The sequence below is a fragment of the Astyanax mexicanus genome, chromosome 13 (genome assembly GCF_023375975.1).
Source record: "Astyanax mexicanus isolate ESR-SI-001 chromosome 13, AstMex3_surface, whole genome shotgun sequence".
Classification (NCBI taxonomy): Eukaryota; Metazoa; Chordata; class Actinopteri; order Characiformes; family Acestrorhamphidae; genus Astyanax; species Astyanax mexicanus.
Window position 1 is genome coordinate 25,998,638 of NC_064420.1, and position 10,257 is coordinate 26,008,894.

At 37.7% G+C, this 10,257-nt stretch overlaps 1 protein-coding gene across 1 annotated transcript in view; it reads right to left on the minus strand.

Annotated features, from left to right (window-relative positions):
• Positions 1–9,352, minus strand: part of LOC103037426 (C-reactive protein) — a 190,755-nt gene extending 181,403 nt beyond the window's left edge. Inside the window, exon 1 of the mRNA XM_049463220.1 lies at positions 9,343–9,352. The gene's annotated coding sequence lies outside the window, so the exon portion shown is untranslated. The remainder of the gene's footprint in view (positions 1–9,342) is intronic.
• Between the last annotated feature and the right edge of the window lie 905 nt (positions 9,353–10,257).

The following is a 10,257-nucleotide window of genomic DNA, read 5'->3' on the forward strand; positions in this document are numbered from 1 at the left end:
CACCACCAACTACACAAACAAGAACATCACCACCACCAACCCATCCATCACCAACACCATCAACACCGCCACCATCTCCCTAAAAACCATCAATAACACTACAATAAAAAAAATCAAAACTGCCAAAAACACCACTAATTACACAAACAAGAACACCACCATCTTCCTGAACACCATTAATAAGACCATCACTGACAGCAAATATATATTTTTATAACAGATCTATTGCAAAGTAATTATTAACATATTTGCTCTCAGTTAATCTGATCTGATAAAAACAGAGTTATGTAAACCACACACATCCACTATAGCTTTAATTACATCTAAACTGACCACCCTCAACGACTAATATAGCGTCCAAAAACAACACTGAGAGGGAGAGAGAGAGAGCAGGGAGGAGAGAGATAGATTCCATCATTAATAGTTTTATTGGTTTAATATCTTCACTTTATATTAATAATAAATTGAATTTAATCTCCTTGCTTTTTATATTTGCTTCTCTGACCCACAATTCACCGCTGACCAGATGATATCTATGTGTGTGTGTGTATGTGTGTGTGTGTGTAGCTGCATGTGGGAGTCTGTGAGAAATGGTGAAAAATTAGGAGAGCAAGCAAAAGAGTGAGAAAGTGAGAGAGAGGGAGATACATCAATAGAGAGAGAGGGAGAGAGAGAGAGAGAGAGAGAGAGAGGGAGAGAGGGAGAGAGAGAGGGAGAGATACATCAATAGAGAGAGCGAGTAAGAGAGAGAAAGAGAGAGAGAGAGAGAGAGAAATGGTTTTGGCCCATTAGTTTCAGCAAAAGCCCATGGCATTCCATTTTGCTTTGAAAACATGTACAGCTGCACACACACACACACACACACACACATCCACACACACACACACACATCCACACACACACACACAGCTGTGCAGCTACATCCACTAAAGGTTATGTGGAGTATGGAAACTGTGTGGGATTGCTAGCCAACATCTTACACACAGACACACACACACACACACACTTACAGGAAGGGTGTGAACTTGACCAACAGCCCAGACAATATCAATCAAGAATACACACTCACCCACTCACTTTCTCTCTCTGTCTCTCTCTCTCTCTCTCACACACACACACACACACACACACACACTGAAACACACATACACAGGTGTCTTTAGATCTTGACAGCTGGAGCTTCTATTTGGATGTCTTGCTGAAAAACACACACACAGACACACACACACACACACACACAGACACATACACACACTCTTGCACACACACTTGCACATACATTTGCACACACATTCACTCCTGTGTGTGATGTGGGATGTGTATGTGGCCAGTTTTGAAATGGAGAGCAGTGATTACTGTCAGTCTGATATACTGACCTGAACTCGGACACACTCCTCTTGGGAGAGAATATGTATGTGTGTGTGTGTGCACTTGTGTCTCTTCCCAAACGTTCCATTCCAAAAGTTTATGTTGTTTATTGTTGTTGTTGGTCATCTCTGCCTAACCTTTGTTCTTTGTTCTGCAAGACCAGGAACACTTTTAGAGAGAGTTCTGCAGTTGTGCTGGTAAGATCAAATCAAACTCTTTTAAAGCTGCCAAAAACTTGAAAACCATGAAAGTTTAGCCAAGTCTTAAGGGTGGTTAAGCACTGCTTACACAAACATACAATATAATCTTCATGCAAGAGTCTTAAGTAGAAAACCTGATTTGTAAACTGATGAAATACATCAAAGTTTGAAGAGCTACAGAAGATCTAGATCAGAGGTCACTAATAGGCGGACCGCGATCCGGGTCCGAACCCAGATGTTGTCCTATGCGGACCCAAACCGATAAACTACTGAGTAGGATTTTATTCTGACAGTTTTTTTTTAAAGCGGCGGAACTTTTCTTGTCTTTACGGTTTACGTGCTTTGCAGCGCAGTAAACTCACAGACCAATCACGTGAGCTTTAAAATCACCAGACGCTCTCCTCTACCAATCAGATCTGTGCAGATGCAGGAGGGCGGAGCTCACACATGCGAAGTACACAGTGAGAAGTTAATAATAAAGAGAGAAAGGCTGGTGCCTCAGATGGTGCGCACCAGAAAAAGAAATTAAAATACACCATTTAAAAAACATAATAACAGTGATAATATTAAATAAAATAAAACTGCTGTGTTTTTAAAAACAAGGCTGATATTCTATTCAAGTTCAGCAAACATTTCTCTTCATATATTGTATGATTTGTCATTCATGTTATTATCATGACAGGCAGGCCTAAATCTAATATAAATAAAAGCAAACAGAATAAATATAGCATTTTGATTCACATTAACAGACTCAACATTTATTGTATGATAATTCAAAACAAATAATTTAAAACCTATTTAAAACAATAAATATTGTTAAAATATACTGAATAGTATTTTTAACTGACAGAACTACTAGGCTTCTTCAGTAAACAGTATATAATACTGAATCATAACACAAGTTAAAAATGATGACGGTCCGGACCTTGGCCTGACAAAATTTTCTCTAACTGGACCGAACTGAATTCTAATTAAATATCTGAAGTCATAATAGAAAATTTAAGATACATTAAATGAAAGGAAGGAGTTGCAAGTCAAGAGCACCTTGCCAACTGTGAGGTCTCACGCCGCCCCACTCTCCTCCCACACCTCCGGACTCTATTTCCCAGAATCCTATGGTTTATGTCAGTCGTTCTCCTTCGCCCAATCGCGTTGCGCTCCGACGCTCAGATTCACCTGTGTTCTGAGGAAGTTCCAGGTTATTTATCATCTTGTATTTTGTATTTAAGTCTGCATTATGTATACTATCTTTGCGAGGTATTGTCGACTTTGGTTGCATACTAAGCGTTTTCTCATGTGTTCTTCTAGTGCCTTTTTGTTACGACCCTACTTTCTGGTTTATCGGTTTATGTCTCTTGTTTTGACACTTTTGGATTTGATGTTTGGTTGGACTGTCTTTTGGTTTCGAACACAGACTGTTTACTCTACTACGGCTTCGGTATTCGGTGAGATTATTGTTTGCTGGGCTTCTGTATCTGTAATATCTGGTTATCAGCCTGTAAATAAACCAGTCTGTTCATTTTACTTGGCTAGCGTCACTCCAATGTGTCTGGCGTTGCATGAGGCGTCTGGCCATGGAGAACAAATGATATTATTGCATTAATTATAACTAATTATGTTATTGTTCTTGGAATATTTCAGTTTAATGATTGTGAAGTGCGTAGCCTTGTTGTTTTTTTATTATTATTTGTGTTTTTCACTTTTTTACACAAATTGTTTGTTTAGAAACTATTTTATCTTAAATAATAGGTCTATGCTTCTTCAGTGTTGCAGTGTTAATTTACATAATTCTAAACAGATTTCGCTCATTCAAACAACCCAATTTTTTTTTAAAAGCTCAATTATGAAGCTCTACATTCTGAAAAAAATGTCGGGTCTAAATCAGGCTCGGACTCACAAAGACAGTTAATGAGGCGGGTCGAGTCATGCTGGATTTTCTGGGTCCGATCCAAGCTCTATATCAGCTTCCACCTGTCATTAAAAACCAGACTTACATGCATTATTTGCTGCTTTTAGATGCTGTTGTTTAGTTTTTGTCTCTTTTGATCCTCCCCATTTCTATATGTTCGGTCCAACCCGGTTGCTAAGGGGCCTGGCTCCGCCCCTGCTTTTTTTTATGTACAGCAGGATCTGAAAGGGCCCAGATGCTACATGACCTGGACCAACAACAAAGACTTATACTTCAGCTATTATTTCCAATAAAACTGTCAATACTTTTCTTTTATATACTTGCTTGAATGGTCTCCTGGCAGAACTGTAGGCTTTGTGTGGTTGATATTATTGCAGACATTGATAATCATTGAGATTAAGCGTTTTGCCTACATTCGCTTCATGGTCAGATATCATCAAACACAACTCCGCAGAATCGGGCCAGTGTGTAAAACTACACCCAGAGTAATGGACTGCAGTTCAGTTAAAACAAATGTACTCTAATGAGCGTGTGTGTGTGTGTGTGTCCCCGTCTGTTCAGGCTAAAGACCTCCGCTGGGTAAACAGTGCGAATGATCTGCATGGAGATTAATGAAGACAAAAAACACACATGCTCCATAAACACACACACACACACACACACACACGCCTTTACCTCACTAGCCGCACAAAATTAAGCAGAGCGCTCCTGAGTCTGCGATCTGAGGCATCAACTGAAGCCAAGCTAAACACACACACACACACACACACACAGGCCGAAACATTTAACACTGCAGAAAGAGAGCTATAACCTCACTGGGTGACTGGCAGGACGTATGTGTGTGTCGATGTGTGTCTGCGAGTGTGTGTGTGTGTGTGTGTGGAGGAGGGTGGGGGTAATCTGTATTTTGCCATGGTGTTCATGTCTCTGTGGTGTGTGGTGTGTGTATGTATGTGTGTGTGGGGAAATTCCAGTGAGTGAGTGAGAGAGAGCCAAGTGGTGCTGGAGTGAGCTTATCTACTGTTTATTCTGGCCTAGGAGTGTGAGTGTGTGTGTGTAGTGTGTGTGTAGTGTGTGTGTGTGGGTCATTAACCCGGTTCTAAATAGCAGGTCTAGGTCTGAACAGAGAGAACGACAGAAAAAGAGAAAGAGAGGGAGGGGGCACAGGAAGGAAAAAGAAATAGGGAGAAATAAATGAGAAAAAGGAGAAAGCAGAGAGAGAAAGAAGAATAAACTGGAATAATCAAGCTCCTTCTGTTTTCGATCAAATATATAAAATGAGCAGCGCTGTTTCTGATTGGCTGTAAGTGTTTAATTTAATTAATTAATTTAATTTCAAAACTGGAGCATGCTCTGTCTGATTCTATATAAAAAATATAAACTATAAACCGGGATTAAACTCTCATGATCAAGCGAAGCTGGTTCTGTTTCTCCAGCTCACACTCCTGCCTTTTACAGACAAGTCAGCACACACACACACACGGGCTGTGTCCCAAACTACACCCTCCTGTACTTTGTACACTCCACTACCACAAGTGCTGTCCAAAGTCCTCACTGCAACAGTCATGAACTCACTATAGGAACTGTAGAAACTCCCAGTCAGTCACAGATTCACCTTGAATTCTTATATCTACATAAATTTTGAATTAATTTTCTACTCCTGCCAGAAAATAAAAGCTTGGCAATTTAAGAGGCTGAGTTTAATCTGAACTTTAGCTTAGATCGGGCCAAAAATATCCAGCCCGATCCGGACCGAGCCTGAATTAAACCCGACAATTTTTAAATAAGTTAAACGCTAAAACTGAGCTTGTAAAAAAACATTTTCCGAATGTTTGAATGAGCGAAATCTGTTCAGAATAATGTTGACATTGCAACACTGAAGAAGCATAGACCTATTATTAAAATAATAATAAAAAATAAATAATTTATTTATGTTTAGGCCTGTGGATCATTGTTCACATTGTTCATTACAATGTGAACAATGATCCACAAGCCTAAACATAAATAAGTTAGGCTCCAATAATGATGTCTGAATGACTAATCTAATGTAATTTAATATGGTTTAAGAATATAAAATAATTTCTAAACACAATTTTTTTATATTGAGTTTATAGTCTATGTGCAAATACACAAAAACTGTAATAAGGCTATGCACTGCACTGCCGTAGTGAAAGAAAAGTAGATTAAAGTATACTAAGCATTATTATGCTTTAGTGCACTAAAGTTTACTTGTAGCCACATTATTAATCAGTATATTTAAATAGTGGTAAAATGAAACAACTTTTTTGTACTTATTATACTTATAATAATAGTACAAAAGTCCTACTTAAATTGTGCTAAGTGATTTTATCTGCACTAAAATTTAACTATTTTAAATATACTTAAGTGACATTTAAACATACTACTTTTGTATGTAACCCCATATTTTAAATATACTTACAGTAAAATTAAAATACATTTAATGAGTATTACAAATGTATCACTATTATACACTGAGTATACTAGAAACGTACTTATATTTATATTTTCCTAATTATAATTACAGAGCATTGAAGAACATTTTACCAGTGTAGTAATTTTATTTACTTTCTAAAAATGTTACATGATACATTGTACTTTAAGTGAACTACTGTACAGTTGTTTTATAACACACTTTGTTAAAAATGTACAAAAGTATATTGATTTATGTTAAACTAAATCTGTACTTCACAGTCGTAGATTTCTTTTAAATACACTATATTGTACTTTTTAAAAAATATGATCAAAGTTTACTTTCAAACATTTGATCAAAGCATTATATTAATGCAGTTTAGGTAATACATAAATCTGTTAGTATATTTACAGCATACTCAGACATTTCTCAATATGTTTTAAGTACAATTAAATATATATTTTTCATATAACAGTGCTGCAAGTCAAGTGCGTAATATACATAATTGGAGTGTGCACTGCGCACTTGTGCAACTTTTTTATTAAACACAGTTTGGTTTGTTTCTTTGCTATACTGTGATCATGCCCTAGCTTTATATAAAATAAAAAATATTATTTGAAAAAAACAGACGCCTTCGTCACAGATTATTTATTATTATTACAGATTATTTTCTTTAGTTCGACCCGACCGGGTCCAAGGAAAGGGGTGGTAAATCTTTGCCCCACCTGGCCCGAGTTTGAGTCGGGCCTCAGGTCAGGTCAGGTTCAGGCAGAGAATTTAAACTTTAATCTGAACATACAGAGAAAACTTTGTTAAACTTTGTAAAGTTTAGCTTTAGATATTTGCATTTAGAAGGCTGTTGTGAAGTTAAGAAATCTTCATATAAAACCAAGATATGTAGGCAACGTTTGATGATTTTGAGGACGCAGCTGATGTATCCTTCACAAATCTAATTCTATGTATGTATGACTGCAGCCTAGATTTTTTTATGTAGCTACAGCTACAGCTACATCTCCTTGTCTAGATGTAGCCCCACATCCCATCTTCAAGCTCCTTCCTTTTCCTTGTTATAACTCCGAACTTCTTTTTTTCTACTGTAGCTCCACCCACTTAACACCTCAATTCCAATATTTGGCAGATTTCAGCACCCCATTCCCACCTCAGAATATTTTTTTTGTGTGTGTCTCTGTCTACCATCTTTAAACCCCTCCCATTTCAACCGCATATCCACGAATGCACTATAGACACAATTTTTTTTACTATGCCGCACATCCTTGTCTTCATTAAACCTTCCCAGTATCTTAAAACTCCTCCCCCTTTTTCTCAGCCCCACCCTCAAGCAGTAAACTACACCCCTTCTTTCGCATCTTTGAAGACCTTTTCTCTAATGCTCTGTCTATTGTAGGACACACAATCATTCAGACTCCTCTCCTTTGCAGTAACACCCACCTACAACGCCACCCAATAGGTGGTCAGAGGCTTCTCCCTTTATAGTACATAAATACATACATACTTTTGCTTACAAAGAAAACGAGAGAGAGAGAGAGAGAGAGAGGGAGAGAGAGAGAGAGAGAGAGAGAAAGAGTCTGCGGACAAAATGTTTATATGGAAACAGAAAAAGCCAAACTGGGAGGATCATAGAGCTCCTAATTAAACTCTACTTATTTACCCTCTACCCTCTCTCTCTCACAGACACACACACACACAGAGACACACACACACCAAACATACACACACCAAACACTTTCCTTCTGTAAAGAACTCTCTCTCACACAAACCAATACATAATGAATGTAAGAGACTGTGTAATCCACTTTCTTCAGAAAGAAAGTCTGTTAGTGGTTAGTGTGTGTGTGTGTGTGTGTGTGTGTGTGTGTGTGTTTCTCACCGCAGAGTGAGAGCAAGGAATTAAGAGACAAGAACAGAAAAAGAATAACGACTGAGGTTACACACACTCTCTCCCTCTCCTTCCTTTGTGATTCATTCACAGCCTCTCATTCTCTCTATTTACTGCGTCTCTTAGTCTAAACAGTCACTCACACACATGTGCACGTGTGTGTGTGTGTGTGTGTGTGTGTGACAGAAAGAGAGAGAACACTAATTGAGTGAATGAAAACTTGAATCTGCACATCCGATTGTATTCTTCCTTTTAATAGTTTATAACACACACAAACAAAACCTCTGAAATATAATCAAGAGGAAGATGGATGATCACAAGCCACCAATCCAAACTGAACTACTTACATTTTTGGGCATTATCCAAAAGCAGTGTGTAAGACTGGTGGAGGAGAACATGCCAAGATGCATGAAAACTGTGATTAAAAAACAGGGTTCTTCCACCAAATATTGATTTCTGAACTCTTAAAACGTTATGAATATTAACTTGTTTTCTTCGCACTATTTGAGGTCTAAAAGCTCTGCATCTTTTTTGTCATGCAAAAATCTGTATCTCATTTTTTCTTCTTTTCAGAAAAAAAAACTGGCAGTTGTACACTGTATCAAAATCACACTGTTACACCACTGACCTGTTATACATTCCACACTGTTACACCACTGACCTGTTAGACATTCTTATTGTTACACCACTGACCTGTTATACATTCCACACTTTTACACCACTGACCTGTTAGACACTCCTCATTGTTACACTACTGACATGTTAGACACTCCTCAATCTTACACCACTGACCTTTAAGACACTCCACACTGTTACACGACTGACCTGTTAGACATTCCTCACTGTTACACTACTGACCTGCTCGACATTCCTCACTGTTACACTACTGACCTGTTAGACACTCTTATTGTTACACTACTGACATGTTAGACACTCCTCATTCTTACACTACTGACCTGTTAGACACTCCACACTGTTACACCACTAACCTGTTCGACATTCCTCACTGTTACACCACTGGCCTGTTAGACATTCCTCACCGTTACACCACTGACCTGTTAGACACTCCTCATTGTTACACTACTGACATGTTAGACACTACTCACTGTTACACCACTGACCTGTTCGACATTCCTCACTGTTACACCACTGACCTGTTAGACACTCCTCAATGTTACACTACTGACCTCTTAAACACAATGTTACACCATTGGCCTTTAAACACATTATGCACTTAGTCATCATGAAAGCACTAGATGGAACAAGTTTCCAATGGTCCAAGTCCTGCATGAAGAAATCTCAAAAAAAAAAAAAAATTGACATGTTCAAAGAAAAAAAACAAAAAATACATGCAGGGCAGAATCATGCTGAATTCCTATTAATCATCAATATTACAATATGGAGCTGAAAATGACATGCACACACAAGCTGATTGCATTCCAGTTAATCTTTTAGAAATCGGCCATCATTGTTAGCATTGTTCCTAGTTAGCATTGGTAGTGATACCTACTGATAATGCATTATATACTTTTTATACATTTACTCTTTTATGCACACAAAATGATAGAAGTGTTAAAAAACTGTACAGTACCACTACTTTTACTACTGGTAATCTGGGGCAGCCATCTTGGATTCTGAACTCGGGCTAGTGAGGCCCTCCTGACATTCCTAGTAGGAAATTTGATCTGGAACTGCGTTCCAGTTTAAATTTCCTACTTGGAACTAGAAAATTCCCACATCCGAGCTCAAATGTAATGCTTATAACTTTAAGAGAGAGAGTGTGTGGTCACTGAAGAACAGATGAGATTGAGAAAGAAGTGCACTCTCTTTTAAAATACTCAAAATATAAAAGAATGAGAAAGAAATGAAAGAAAAGTAACAGTCAGAAAGTTGTCACTATATTAGGAGAGTTTCCATCAACTGTAGCTATATACGTGTACGAGTGTCACAAACCCCAACCAGTAAAAGACTATTATAATTTACCATTATATACGGCATTCTATACATAAACATAATAGTAATGAATACTTTTCTATAAGTAGGTTTATCACACATTTAGTTTAATCACACATATATTTCCCTTTATATATACAGCTCTGTAAAAATGAGAGACCGCTTAACGATGATGTTTTTCCTTGATTTTACCAAATTGAAAACCTCTGGAATATAATCAAGAGGAAGATGGATGTTCACAAGCCATCAAACCAAGCTAAACTGCTTGATATTTTTCACCAGGAGTGGCATAAAGTTATCCAAAAGCAGTGTCTAAGACTGGTGGAGGAGAACATGCCAAGATGCATAAAAACTGTGATTAAAAACAAAATCAGAAACAAATATTTAGAAACATTTCATTATGACCACCCCAGGAAAAAAGAGCAAGAGTAACCAATGTTGCACAGGATAAATTTATCAGAGTTACCAGGTGCAGAAACCCCGAATTAACAGCACCCCA